This window comes from Gossypium raimondii, chromosome 9 (genome assembly GCF_025698545.1).
Source record: "Gossypium raimondii isolate GPD5lz chromosome 9, ASM2569854v1, whole genome shotgun sequence".
NCBI classification, from domain to species: domain Eukaryota; kingdom Viridiplantae; phylum Streptophyta; class Magnoliopsida; order Malvales; family Malvaceae; genus Gossypium; species Gossypium raimondii.
In genome coordinates, this window is record NC_068573.1 from 23,112,717 (window position 1) to 23,127,275 (window position 14,559).

A 14,559-nucleotide genomic window follows, 5' to 3' on the forward strand; every position below is an offset into this window, starting at 1 on the left:
TATAACAAAATTTAAAATATATAAAGTGTCAAAAAGACGCATAGAATGAATTTGGACAAATTCTTTCTAAGGCTGTCACATGTTATCATTTAATTGGTCATTAATGTCACATCAACACAAACTAAAGGTATTATTGCGGAGGTATTGAATTGAGTGATAGAATACAAATTCACAAACCAACTAAATAAAAACAAAACTGCATTGTACCCAAGTCTAGGAAACTATATGAGTTTTATATGATGATTTTTATCACTTAAATGGTTTGTTCATATGGCGTAAATGAAGGTTATATTGTGTATGTAAATGTATGTATGATGAACATATTTTGAGATGATTGATGAATTAGTTTTGGCTATGTTTCATGAAATAATTTTGCTTGTAGGCGGTTGTTCTTTTAGTATATTTTATGTTTGTCAAGTGTTTTGGTAGATATTTTGGTGTTTTAAACTTGATTTTGAGTCTTTTAAGGGCGGGTTTAGATGAACGGTACGTTTATTTGCGGTTAGTGTAAAAACAACGGTGGCGGTGAGGTTAAATATTGTAGCAATATTATAGCGTGAGACAAAATGTAAGTTAAACACACCGCACCCCACCGCCCATCCAAACCTACCCTTAGTCCATATTTTAGTATTAAGCTTCTAGGTACCAAAAAAAGTGATTTTCAAGTCAATTCCTGGCTTTGAGGATAGAGGTATCGATACCAAGTCCCTATGGTATCGCAACAACGAAGATAGAATTTCAAAATCTACAGTACTGGGGAGAAGCATTGGTACATCTTCCCACTTGTACTGATACCACAGTGCAGGGCCTAGGCTTTTGCCCTGTTTTGAGGAGTTTTTACCTTTTGAGTCCCGTTTTTGATCTCGAACATCTTTGAACCCCTATAAATTGGTTCTAAATGGTATCGATATGATTTTAAAGTTCTAAAATTAAGTTTATTTATTTTCTATGATTTTATAAAATGTTTTAAAACTTAATTTCTTAACTTGATGTAATGAATGATTGTCATTTGAATTTCTCCAATAACGAATGCGACATTTCGCGTTTGGACTCACTGTTTGGATTGAGTGTGGGGTGCTATGCTAATCTATCTTTATATGTATTTCGTTATAATCAAGACATATTATAGGAAGTTTTCATACCCGCAACTTGTGCCGACCTATACAAAACAAAAATGGGGATGGATTATTAATATAAATAAATAAAATAAAAATACAACGGAAATAAGAAAATCGGAATTAAATAGGAATAAACCAATAAAACCTAATCTCTAGCATTAGGTGTCGCTTTGACTCTAGTTTTGAATTGATCTCGGACAATGGATTTTCTTCTTTAATCGATACGTCAGATAGAGTGATTGAGGAACAATCTCAGACCACCAGCCCTTTCGTATGTAAATTAACTACGGGCCTAGCCGGACAATTAACCCTTACCATGTGAATAACATTGAAAGCAACCAGACCTTAATTATGTGAGTCGTTTAAACTTAATTGTTAATTCTTTTGTAGCATCCAATCAGTCATTCGATTGGTCATGTCAATTTGTTATTCGGTGGGATGAATACGTCAAGTGTGGATCGTATTAAATTACCAATAATATACTGTTCAACGTTGAATCAAAGGACACCCTTTTTTATTTGATGTCAAAATTAACATATTAAGATAGTTGAGTCTATCTCTTAAACTGAAGAATTAATAAATACCAGGGTAAAAAGTGTATGTATAGTTTCAAGGCTCACAATTTTAACTCAAATTAATTATCACCTAAATCCAAAACTAAGATTTAGTTAATCATAATAAAAATCAATTAAAAGAGGACAGAATGGTGACATAAATTCCACTAAGAGCGAAACAAAGGAAGATTAATGAAAGAAACATTAAATTTTTACTGTACTCTCAATCCAAAACACGTCTCACGTCTTGTTTCTTTAGCTTTTTTAAAAGCTAAATTTAAACAAATATTCATTCTTAATTAATTTCCTTTAAGATGAAATCAAGAATTTATCAAATTAAATAAAATAAAAAATATAAATCCTAATTAAAATCCTAAATATATTATTTTTACATATAAAGTTCAAATAAAAATAAAAAATCTTAAAATCTAAAAAATTTTTGTATGACAAATTATTACTTCCATGCTTAAATCTTTCATGTGATACTTGTTTTTAATGTTTTGGACTTGCACTGTGTCACCGGCTAGAACTTTTGCCTCGCAACCTATGCGGTTTTAGATGATTTTTTCGCTTCAAGTGCGCCTAAGTCAGCGTAACACTTGAAAACAGAGAATTCTTACAGAAGTTCTCTAAGGCACCGAGACAAAGCGGAAGCAAACTCTGAAAATGAAGAAGTTACGAACAAAGAAAGTCACAAAAAGAGAATGCACACCAACTGTTTGAGTAAATGATCTCATTATATATATTAACTCAGAAAGAATGAAATGATTACAAATGAAAGGGAAGACCTCTATTTATACTTTGCTCCCTACATTCAACGGTACAAATCGATTTACATCAACAACTAAAATTAGTTCCCATATACAATTAAGAGTCCTAAGGGATTTAAACTCTATATAATCTTACCTCTTTAGGATTTACACTATTTGCCTTGGTAACTCTAGTTATATTAGAATGTTTCACTAGGCCACCAAGGTTTCAATTAGATGGGCTTCTCCATGGATTCCATGAATTCGGCCAGTTCATGCAGGTCAAATGAGCTCCATTTAATAACTTGACATTGTTGGGAAAAATCCATTTTGAAATCGATTTTCTTGCATAGCAAAAAATTAAAATTTTGAAAATTGACCCGGTTTGTGATATTTATAGCAATAAACCCTAGATTGAAATTGTACTTGTGTTTCAGATAAACAGATCCTTGTTGTTCCTGACTTTCAACCAAACGATCTTCTCCGCTATTCTTATACCACAAACCGCTTCGAGTGTGGGCTCGAACCAATTGAATCACAACATAGAACTAGAAATAGTTTTCTTTTCTTTTGGGGTGAAAACAAAAATTCTCTTCTCAAATAGACACTGACAAAAGTGTTATTCTGAAAAAATAGATTTAATAGTTGAGAATAAATTCTCTCTATTTTTCGGCAGAGTAACAACATCTTAAAGTTGTGTTTTTTAGTTCCACCGGTATCATCTATGTATAGGAAGAGAAGGTAAAACCCTTGTTGAATTGTAGAAGTTTATTTCAACTAGAAAATCAAACTCCTTGTCTAATTAGGAGTATAGGTGGCGAGAACCCTACTTAATATTACCTAGGGTTAAACATCCACCCTATTAACATAATGGGCTTTTGGGCCTCTTCCATATCAGGTTTAATTACAAGTACTTCTCAGGATTTTAACCCAATACTTTATAATTTGATCCAACCCAATATTTGTTTTTCTATTTCTCAAAATAAACTTCAATAAATATATATCAAATAATTTTCTCATCCCAATTTTACAGGTAAAATTATGACGATTATACCCTTGGTAAAATTTTGAGAAAATATTTTTAATAGTTAACCGTTCAACTTGTTCACTATGATCGAATGATTTATTTTCGTTTTCGGGCTTTAAAATATCTTAAAACATAAACTCATTCTTTCAATCATTTTTGAGAAATCTATATTCATTTGCAAATGAATCATTTCTCATTTTCATTTTCATTTTGAGAAAATCACATTCATTTCCAAATGATTCCAGTTCTCCATTTCGGAGAAAATCATAACCATTTCTAATTTTTTTTCATTTCTCCATTTCTATTCATTTTGTTCATTTTGTTCATTTTGATCCAACATGCAATTCATTTCTGGTTTCAACAAGCTATCGAATGAGGGACCGATTGAACATATGCAATTAAGGCTCAAATGATTTATAATTAAGTTTCAACTTTTCACCTATTAATTATAACTTCATTTAGTCACGAAGATATTCCACTATAGTATCATGACTGAGCTTTCCCTAACGACATACTATTACAAAAGTAATTCAGTTAGTGCTCGCCCAATGAAATTTTCATAAGTGTGTTACCCTCATAGGTTATCCTTAATCTCTTTGGGATAATATCCGTTCTCCCAATATGATCCTATTTTATCTCATGGTAACCATTACATCTTCATGAAAATTCAATTATTATCAAATAGTAATCAAGTCATTCATCACAAAGACGAATGACCCATGACCATGTTTACTTTTTATCAACCATGTAATGCCAATAAGAGGATATCATATACCCATGTCTTGGGCTATGAATTCCACTGTTGTGATTGACACTACATACTGTAGAAGTCGTACACCCAACGCACCAACTTTCGAATCCTTATCTATTCAAACTTAGACTTTTACTTATATGAAAGTGTACGAGTCATGCATACATAGTCCGTCGTCCACTTAAGATTTAGGTATGCCATACTATAATATTTACAAGTGAATAAATCCATAAATGGATTTAGGATCTCTTCTTCTTGGGTCCAGTCTGATGTACTGTCAGTTCAATTAGTCATATTTATATCTCTATCTTCTTGGAGTCATCCGCTCCGATACTTAAGACAAAACATCTCCCTAATTGGACTTGATAGACAACATATTAGTCTTTTAGTCATTTTTTTTAATTTCCAATTAGACTACTGACATGTTTAAGTTTGTCTACTAATATAAGTTGTCTTTCTGTATTACGATCTGATCATGTAATACCACTTAGTATTAATTAAACATTAGACAACCAATGAGTAACATTTGTTTCCATTTTGCATTGCATGCTAAAACCATGTGAGGACAATATACAAAGTATTAATGTAATTCATGAATAATTTTATTAACCAATCTGTTCAAAAAATTTCAAATGTACTTAAATGAAAATATTACACTTAGGGCGCCAGATCCAACAGTCTCCTAGTTGCCCTAGTGAAGTAGATGAGTCATGCTTTGTATTCATATGCCCCTCCATATGTTTCCCAAAATCTCTGTAGCTAGTAGACTCTTGGAAACATATCCCCAGGGTTTGTCCTCATATGCGATATTTGACTACATCCACTGTACCTTTAAACATTACTGTATCCCTTATGATACTTTGTATCAATATATTTTGTCATTATGTGGTTTCTTTAAGCTTTAGCTATATCTACACTATTATAGTGCCATAGTTTTTTCTATAGAATTTCCATACCTCATATTCGATCCTCCATAGTGAAGTTAGAAGTGCAACCCTTCTTGACACTTATTCACACTATGAACTCGTCATCTAGGACAAAATACAGCCTGATGTCGAGTTCCTCGAATCCTGATGAGATATCCTCTGGAATACACAAGCATATAATCTCTCATTCTTCGTAAATACTTGAGTATATGCTTAACTGCTTGCTAGTGTCTTGGTCTTGGATTCGTCTAATATCGACTCACCAACCCTACTACAAAATAGATATCTGGACGTGTACATAACATAACAAACATGAGGCTTCCTACTACCAAAGTGTAAGAAACCTTTCTCATGTTCTCTTTTTCTTCCGCTTTCTTAGGACAATCCTCCAAAAATAGATGAAATCCTGATACGGAGAGTTGATTTCTCTTATTTGAATTAGTATTGCATAATGCTCCAATATATTGTCTATGTATGAAGCTTGAGATAATGCTATCACTTTGTTCTTTCGAGCCCTTAGGATTCGAGTGCCGAGAGCAAAATTAGCTTCTTTTAAGTCCTTCATGCTAAACTATTGAGTTAACCACAGTTTAGCTGATGACAATGTCCTCACTCCATTCCAAGTGAGTAGAATGTCATCAACATATAGAACGAGAAAAGCCACCTTTCCATCCCCTAAATGTTTATAAATACACAATTCATCTATGTTTTGCTCAAATCTTTAATTCCATGAGTGGGACGCTTGTTTAAGTCCATACATGGATCTAAGAAGTTTGCAGACTTTATGCTTGTTTCCTTTAGCTATATATTTGGTGGGTTGCATCATATATATGCTCTTTTCAAGATAGCCATTTAAGAATGTTATCTTGACATCCATTTGCCAAATCTCGTTATTGAAAGCCACCGCAATGGATAACAATATGCAGATTGACTTGAGCATGACAATCAGAGAGAAGGTTTGTTCGTAATCGATACCTTCTTTCTGAGTATAACCTTTTGCTACAAGTTTGACCTTATAAATTTCAAATTTTCCATCCGATTTCTTTTTCTTTTGTAGATCCACTTACTCCTTATGATTTTTAACTCTTCTAGTAAGTCTACAAGTTCCTATATTGAGTTGGAGTCCATAGAGTCCATCTCAACTTTCATAGCTATTTCTTAGAGCTTGGAATCAACACTCTGTATCATTTCATCATACGTGAGTGGGTCATCATCTTCCTGTTCGACAGACTCAGTGTTAAAAACACATTCACCAGATTGGAAGAACTTAGGTCTACGAGAGGCCCTTCCATTGCGATGAAGCACCCTATGTTGCTGATCATTTGTAGTTCTACTATTAGAATTTGGTTCTAGAATTCGTTTCTATAGGGTTTTGTATATTTCTCAAAAGTTCCTTGAGTACCTCTTTACTCCGAGGTTTGAATTTATTCATGTAACTTTCTTCAAGGAAAGTAGCGTGAGTTGACACTATAAAAGTTTGTTCTTTTGGGTTATAAAACAAACCACCCTTTGTTTCCTTTGGATATTTTACAAACATGCACAATTCTATCAGTGAGTCTAATTTCCTTGCATCTTTATCAATATGTGGGCCAAACATCCCCAAATTTTCAAATGGTTTAGACTAGGCTTCTAGCCATGCCACAATTTGTATGGATTTTTCGATGTAGCCTTAGTTGGCACCTCATTCAGAATATAGCAAGCTGTTTGTACTACATATCCCCCAAAAGAGATTGATAGCTTTGAATAACTTAACATCGAACGTACCATGTCTAACAATGTTTGATTCCTTCTCTCTACCATACCATTCTATTGTGGAGTGCCTGACGTGGTTAATTGGGAGAAAATCCCATTCTCTGTGAGGTAACCTAAGAACTCATCTGATAAATATTCCCCACCTCGATCAGATCGAAGTGTCTTTATGGGTAAACGTAGTTGTTTCTCCACTTTCGCACAAAAATCTTTGAATTTATCAAAGGTTTTATAATTGTTACATAATATTCGTAGCCACCTTTTACACTGATGCTCATGAGGCCATATACGTCAATGTGCACAAATTCTAGGGGTTTTATGACCCTATTTCATTTTGCATTAAAAGATTGATTGGTCATCTTACCTTCCAAGCTAGATTCATATTATGAAAGATCAAATTTTTTAAGTGAACTTAAGATGCCGTCTTTCACAAGTCTAGTGATCCTTTCTTGGTTAATATGACCAAGTCTCAAATACCAAAGGTACGTCTCGTTAGAGTGAGAAGTTTTTAAGTCTTTTATTCGATAATTCAGTCTCATGCAGTGTGTACATCTTTGGTTTGATGAAATAGAGATTATTTAACGTCCATCCATTACACATAAGATTACTATTTCTAAATATTGCAATTCTATTATTAAAAGTCACAGTCAAGCCGTCTTTATATAAACATGCAACTAAAATTTAGTTTCTTTTGAAACTTGGTACATAGAAAATGACTTTATAGTTCGCCCTTGGTATTCCTTCCACTTTTTAAAGTTTGCCTTAAAGTGTCTTTTCTTACTGCAGAAGAAGCATTTAGACTTAGATAAGTCTTTAGGCTTTTTGGTTCTCTTCTTTTCCACTTGTGGTGGCCTAGAGACCTTTACTTTGCCTTTCTTAGTGTACTTTATGTTCCCTTTTGAGGAAGAAGTGACAACTATATTTGCTTATACTCTTTGGACCAGCTAACTGCCATTCAACATCAACTCATAGGATTGCAACTATGTCATGAGTTGTGTGAGCATCAGGGTTTTGTTGCCAAGGTTATATGTGGCCCATTAGCTAGCAAAGTCCTTGGATAAGGTCTTGAACACCATCTCAATTTGAGTGTTCTGATCTAAATTGGCCTCATTGTCCATGGTCTTGTTAAAGTATCCCATAAGAGTTATCATATGGTCTTTAATCGGAATATCAGGCTTTTGTTGGACATTTATCAAGCTAGTTATAACAAACTATGGAGCCAAGGCAGCTTCGCCTTCGAGCATGTTTTCTAACTTATCCTAAATCACTTACTTACAACTCTTCAGTTGCTCACACTTGTTAGTATAGCAACAAGCTATCTCATCAGACTACTCCTTCCGTTTTCTAGCCTCATCTTGAGTGGCCGAAGGGCGCTTATTATCAGGAACTAATTTAAGTTTCTCACAACTTAGGACAATTATCAGGTTCTTTTTCTATTCCTTATAGTTATTTCCATTCAGTTTATTTCAGTGAATATGTTCGATAAGGGAGTTGGTGCCATTTTCGAACTGAAAATAAAACATTCTTATATTAATATCTTTGTATTAAGCAAATGTTTGGAAACTTTCTGCAACATTACAATATGCATTAATATGATGCATGCATCTTACATTAAACCTTGAAAGCATTTGTAAGTCGTTGCAACGATAATTCCTACACCCATTGAATCAAGTCACCTTGGGGTGATGACCACCAATAAATGAGTTATCGTTTATAGTAAAAAAACACCAAAAATATATAAAAATTTAGAACAACGATTTCTGCAAGTTCACAAGTCAAATTGTAATATAGTTAGTACAACAAAACACTTGGAAGTATTCTGAGGATTGTACCCAAGGGATGATGGAATAAGTCTATGAAAACTTTTTTACGATAACAAGTCTAAGTAGTAGTAATTAAATCCTATATTACAGTAAACCATAAAATAGATAATCAAGAGAAAATAAATAAACAAATAAACAAGAAAAAAATAATAAATAACTAAAATCAATAAACCAATTAAGAAGATTAACTCGCTTCAAGGTTTGTAATCAACTTTGGATTAAGGTTTTAGAGTGCATTAGCTACCGATTAACCAATTATTACCTCCAGACCTCTAATTAACTAATTGATTGGTTGATACTCGCTAAGCTCCTGACCTCACTTTCTCAACCAAGATAAATTATAATTTACTCATGTAACACCCCTATCCCATATTCATCGACGAAGTAGGGTTATGGAGCATTACTATACAATCCTAACATTAAAATGTTCATTTCATATATTATTGTAAACATAATTTAATACATTCAAACACATAAATAACGTCCCTTAATCGAGCCCTCAAGGCCATAAAAATACCTTAAGAATAATTTGGGATCAAATTGGATACAATTTGAAAGTATAAGAAAAAGTTAGAAAAATTGGACTGTAGGGGTCACACGGTTGAGACACATGCCTATATCTCAGGCTGTGTAACAATCAAAATATGGACACACGGCTGTGTCCCAGCTCGTGTCCTCACCCGTGTAACTCTCTGAGTTGGGTCACATGGCCAAGCCACATCCCTGTGTACCAGGCCGTGTGCTAGGCTGTGTAACAGCCTGATTTGCATGTTTTAAAACCTACAGGGGACACACGACCGTGTCACCTGGCCGTGTGTCACACACGGCTGAGTCACATGCCCATATCTCAGGTCGTGTGGACATGAATTTTTCCAATTACAAGCCATTTCCATCACCAATTCAAGCAACCATCTAAAGATCCCTTGTAACACCTAATCAAAGCATCAAAACATGACCAAAACCAACATGAAATGCCCAATCCAAAAGTTCAAAACCATTCAACCAATATGTCATACAAGGAACCTCAATTGCAAACATACAAACTTAACAAAAACATGTATATATTGATTACATTTCTACTACCAAACATAATTCAAGTTTTACCAAATCATACCTCAAATATGATTACTAACACTTCAACATAACTTCTTATACATAAGTACTAAAATGACACAAACTAACCAATATCGAATGGTACCAAAACAATTTGTACATGCCAAAATAACTTCTTATACATATATGACTTCAAAATACAAACATATTTAGTTATTATGTACACATTCATCAAACACCATTTAATAACATCCTAAATAAGTTTCAACCCCAAATTCAGCTACTTAAGTTTATACATGCCACTACCTTAGGAGATACAAAAAAACTACCAAAGTTGGTGGATAGTGTGAGCTGAAGATTTGATCCGTCTAAAGTGTTAGGAAAAATGATCTACAAGACAATTCACAAAAATGAATAATCTTATATAGCTTAGTAAGAATGTAGCACATTGTTTAATCTGTCAATAAATTGCATACAATTCATATATTATTCAATTAAGAATTACTGAAGTCTAAACAAAGTACAAAAGTACATCCAGGGGTATCGAAGTACAAACAGGGGCACATATATGTAATTCAGGGGTACCGAAGTACAAACAGGGGCACATAAGTGCAATTCAGGGGTATCGAAGTACAAATAGGGGCACGTAAGTGTAATTTAGGGGTACCAAAGTACAAATAGGGGCACACAAGTGCAATTCAAGTGTACCGAAGTACAAACAGGGGCACGTAAGTGCAATTCCTCATTATTCTTCTAATAACGTAATAATTAAAGCATCATAATACGAGAACACAAATAGAAAGTTCATTACATATTACAAACATATGAACTTACCTCAACAATTAGAACGTAGAAACGAAATTAACTAATTTGAGGCTTTAGCTTTTCCTCGATCTAAACTCGTTCTTGGTCTATCTTGATCTAAATAAACAAATTCAATCCATTTAATATCTCTATTATTCAATTCAATCCACATTTCATATTTTTGCAAAATTACAATTTCCCTAACATTTTAACTTTTTACAATTTAATCCTTAACCTCATAAACTGAAATCTAAGCATTTTAATTCTCATTTTATGCTAGTTGTATTCACTAAGGACCTATATAAATTCATACAAACCATCATTTCACAATTTCACCATAAACTTTTATCATTTTTACAAATAAGTCCCTAAATGTTATTTTCATTAAAAGTCACTTTACAAAACTTGTTTATTTATTAACAAGGACTCATAATATACCCTCAAACATCAAGAATCATGCAAAAAAATTCATGGAAAAATCCTAAACCTTTAACAATTTTACAAATTGATCCCCGGGCTATCTAGTTTAAGCTAAATCGATCTCGAAAACATAAAAATCATTAAAAACGAAGTTGGAATTCATACCATGCAAGTAAAATGACCTAACCGAATGCCTAGCAAGCTTCCGTGGTGTTTTTCTTCTTTTAATTTCGGTGATGGCTGATCAAATGAGAAAGATGATGTAATTTTGTCATTTAGTTTAATTCTTTATCAAATTACCATTATAACCATTAAAATCTTTAATAATTTCATCAAAATCATGTCATGCACATCCAGTAACTTCATGAATGGTTTAATTACCACCTAAGTACTTTCACTTTAGAATTTCATTGCTATTTGACACTTTTGACTAATTGAACTCTATTTTTTCACCATTTACAATTTAGTCCTTTTTACGTGATTAATCATGCAAACGTCAAAATTTCTTAACGAAATTTGTATATGACTTTACTAACATTCCATAGACATTAAAATAATAATAAAATATTAACTTACTCATCAAATTTGTGGTCCTACAACCACTATTTCAATTTCACTAAAAACGGGTTGTTACAACTCAGTTCGACTTATCTCTCGACCTCGTCTAGCCTATGATAACTTTCTAGGGTTGTTAGGCCTAAGGTTTAAGAGCACATAATTTATACCAACTAACCTTCTTGAAAAAAACCCTAAATCCTTCGTTAATCACATCCCAATCTACTCGTTAATCTTCCCTAAAAGATTTAGCCACTCATGTTACTCATAATCTCAATCTCAATTGAATAAATCATGTCAAGAACACAGTTGATTTGGAAGAGAAACGAGAGTTGAATAATCATGGATTTGATATTGAATGGAGAAAGGAGTAGCAAATCAATTGATTGGAATAATGAAATAGATCGAATGCTAAAGAGAAAATAAATTAAAATACTTGAATAATATAAATAAACTTTTGGATCGAAACCGATTCCAAGATGAAAAAAAAATAATTTATGAAAAGCTAAAAGAAAACTAATATACTCCAACTCTTAAACTACTAGGGCTTTTGAATGCATCTAGGATGACTTAGTTACATCAAACCACTAATGTCTGATTTATAGAAGTGTTGGCAGCCCAAATTAAGTCTTCGACACGTCCTATGTCTCCGTATAAAGTTGATTGTGCGGACAAAAATAGCCTCTACATCCTTGGGCAACATATCGACCTATGTCACGCCATAGCCCTTGCATGGTGCGACACAACATGCATTTTCTACCTTGTGTCGTTTGTTTCGTGCTTTGACGTCTCGGGAAGCTTGTACATCACTTATCCCTTACTTCCACGTCAATTGGGCCTATAATCCTTCATCCTACACACTCAATTGAATATATTAGTACAACTTAAGGCCCATGTCGGCCTATTGGATCACAACACTTATAAAATGTATTAAAAAATAGTTATTTTACTAATATTTAATTATAGCTACTAAATATAAAAAATGTAATATTAAATACTAAATTTCCTAGAAATCACGCTCCTTAAGTGCGGAAATGACCCAAATTAAGTACTACATTTGAAGACATGTTAAATACCCCCACACTTAAGTCTTTGCTTATCCTTAAGCAAACTAAAAAACACAAAATAGAAACTAAAAACAAACTAAACTGAAAATCAATAAATAAACATGCAAAGAAAATAAAATGTACTCGAGCTAGCTTGATACATGAAATTGGATAGAAATATATTAACAAGACAATGTAAATAAATATATAACTCTAGAGTGATATACAATTGACTCACAATTTATAATGTTAGACGGGTTAGTTAAATAAATTACAAATCAAAAAAATAAAAGAATGTTAACTATAGGGTTCTATCAAAACAAATATACAAATATACAAGTTTGCTCAAATGTATCTAAGTGGTAAAAACATCAAAACTCAGTACGGATTTATCCACATAAGGTACTACCTAAGTCACATAGGACTTTTTAACTTGTAACGTTCTACGGCTTAGGTTGGTTTGGAATTTAAAGAATAGGCTCAACAAAACAATTAAGTAGGAAAGTAGCTTGGCACATGATATTATTCTTGATACTCCCCCGAGTATACATAAGCTCACCACATTATATCCACTTCCCTTACATTCCTTATTTCTCTATTTACTACGACATCATATAGTATTCATGAGTACAATCATTCAAGCTCATAAATTTTTTTCGAAAAAACAGAGTGTACTTTTTCTTTCAACTCACTTTGTTTTTATTTTTCATCAAGATTTTCTTGATTGACATTTTGCCTTATTTTTCTACAAGCTCAAAGTCTTATACTAACTATTCCATACAATTCCTTATTTCACTTATCTTTTTTGTTTTCTTTTGAAACCACTGAGATGTATCTACCTAATCCCTCAATATCGATGGCTGAATGTCTAAATCCGTGCAAAGACCAAGAAATAAAGGACCAAATAGATTATTTATTAGGCATAAAGTTTCATTTTCAGGGTCATCAAGAAAATGAATTAAGGCTAAAATTAGGTACTAGGCAAAAATATTTACGGGATAACTTTTGGGCTTGAGAAATTGTCTACCAAACAATGCCTTAGGTTGCCCCTAGGTAATTCTATACATGGATTAAATCGGTGAAGTCTATCAATTTCTAGAATATATAATTCAATTAAACATACATGCTATTTATATACCTATTTAACATGTGGTATACTTAAGATCTTAAATCTATTCACAATGTAATAAATTGAACTAAATAGTCTAAAATTAAAAGTTTAGAATCAATTATTATCAAACTAAGTTTACAATTTATTCACACAATCTTATTAACATACTCCTAAAATAATCACTTGTATTTCTACAAGCTCAAGCACATAGAAAACATGCAATTTTAAAAATTAAAATTAAAAACTACGAAAAACAAATAAAGAAAAATTTAAACATTTTATTAAGTCTCCCCCACACTTTGTTTGGCACATTGTCCCTAATGTGCAATTAAAAATGTAAAGAAAAGAGGTTACCTGATTGGCATGGTTCGCGTAACTCAATTGGTGGGACTACTCCTCCTTTTGGGTTTAGATAAAAAATGTAGTGTCGTCACAAATTGTGGGGTTCCCTACAAAGGAAAAGCAAAGCACACAACTATATATATAGACTATTAAATCCTAACTAATTAAAACTAAAACAAAAATTTAAACTCATTCTAAATTAAACTAGAGTACACCATCCAAATTAAAAATTTTCAGAATTAGTCAGAATCAGATTCTGACTCCTCTTCTGGATCTTTCTTCGGATCTTCTTTGGGATCTTCCTCTAGTTCATTCTCTTGATTTCCTTTTATCTCTATCCTGCCAGTTTTTTCCCTTGCCTCATGTGTAGCTGTTGGGTACTACGACAGTCTTAAACCAATTTTCCTTGCATAATCCTCATAGATTGGTTTTTGCTTCTTGCATCCGTTGAATCATTCTTTCCAAATTAGGTAACACATTCATACCTAGATGGAGTTTTGACTTAATAGCCCTCTTTCATTTCCTATTTCC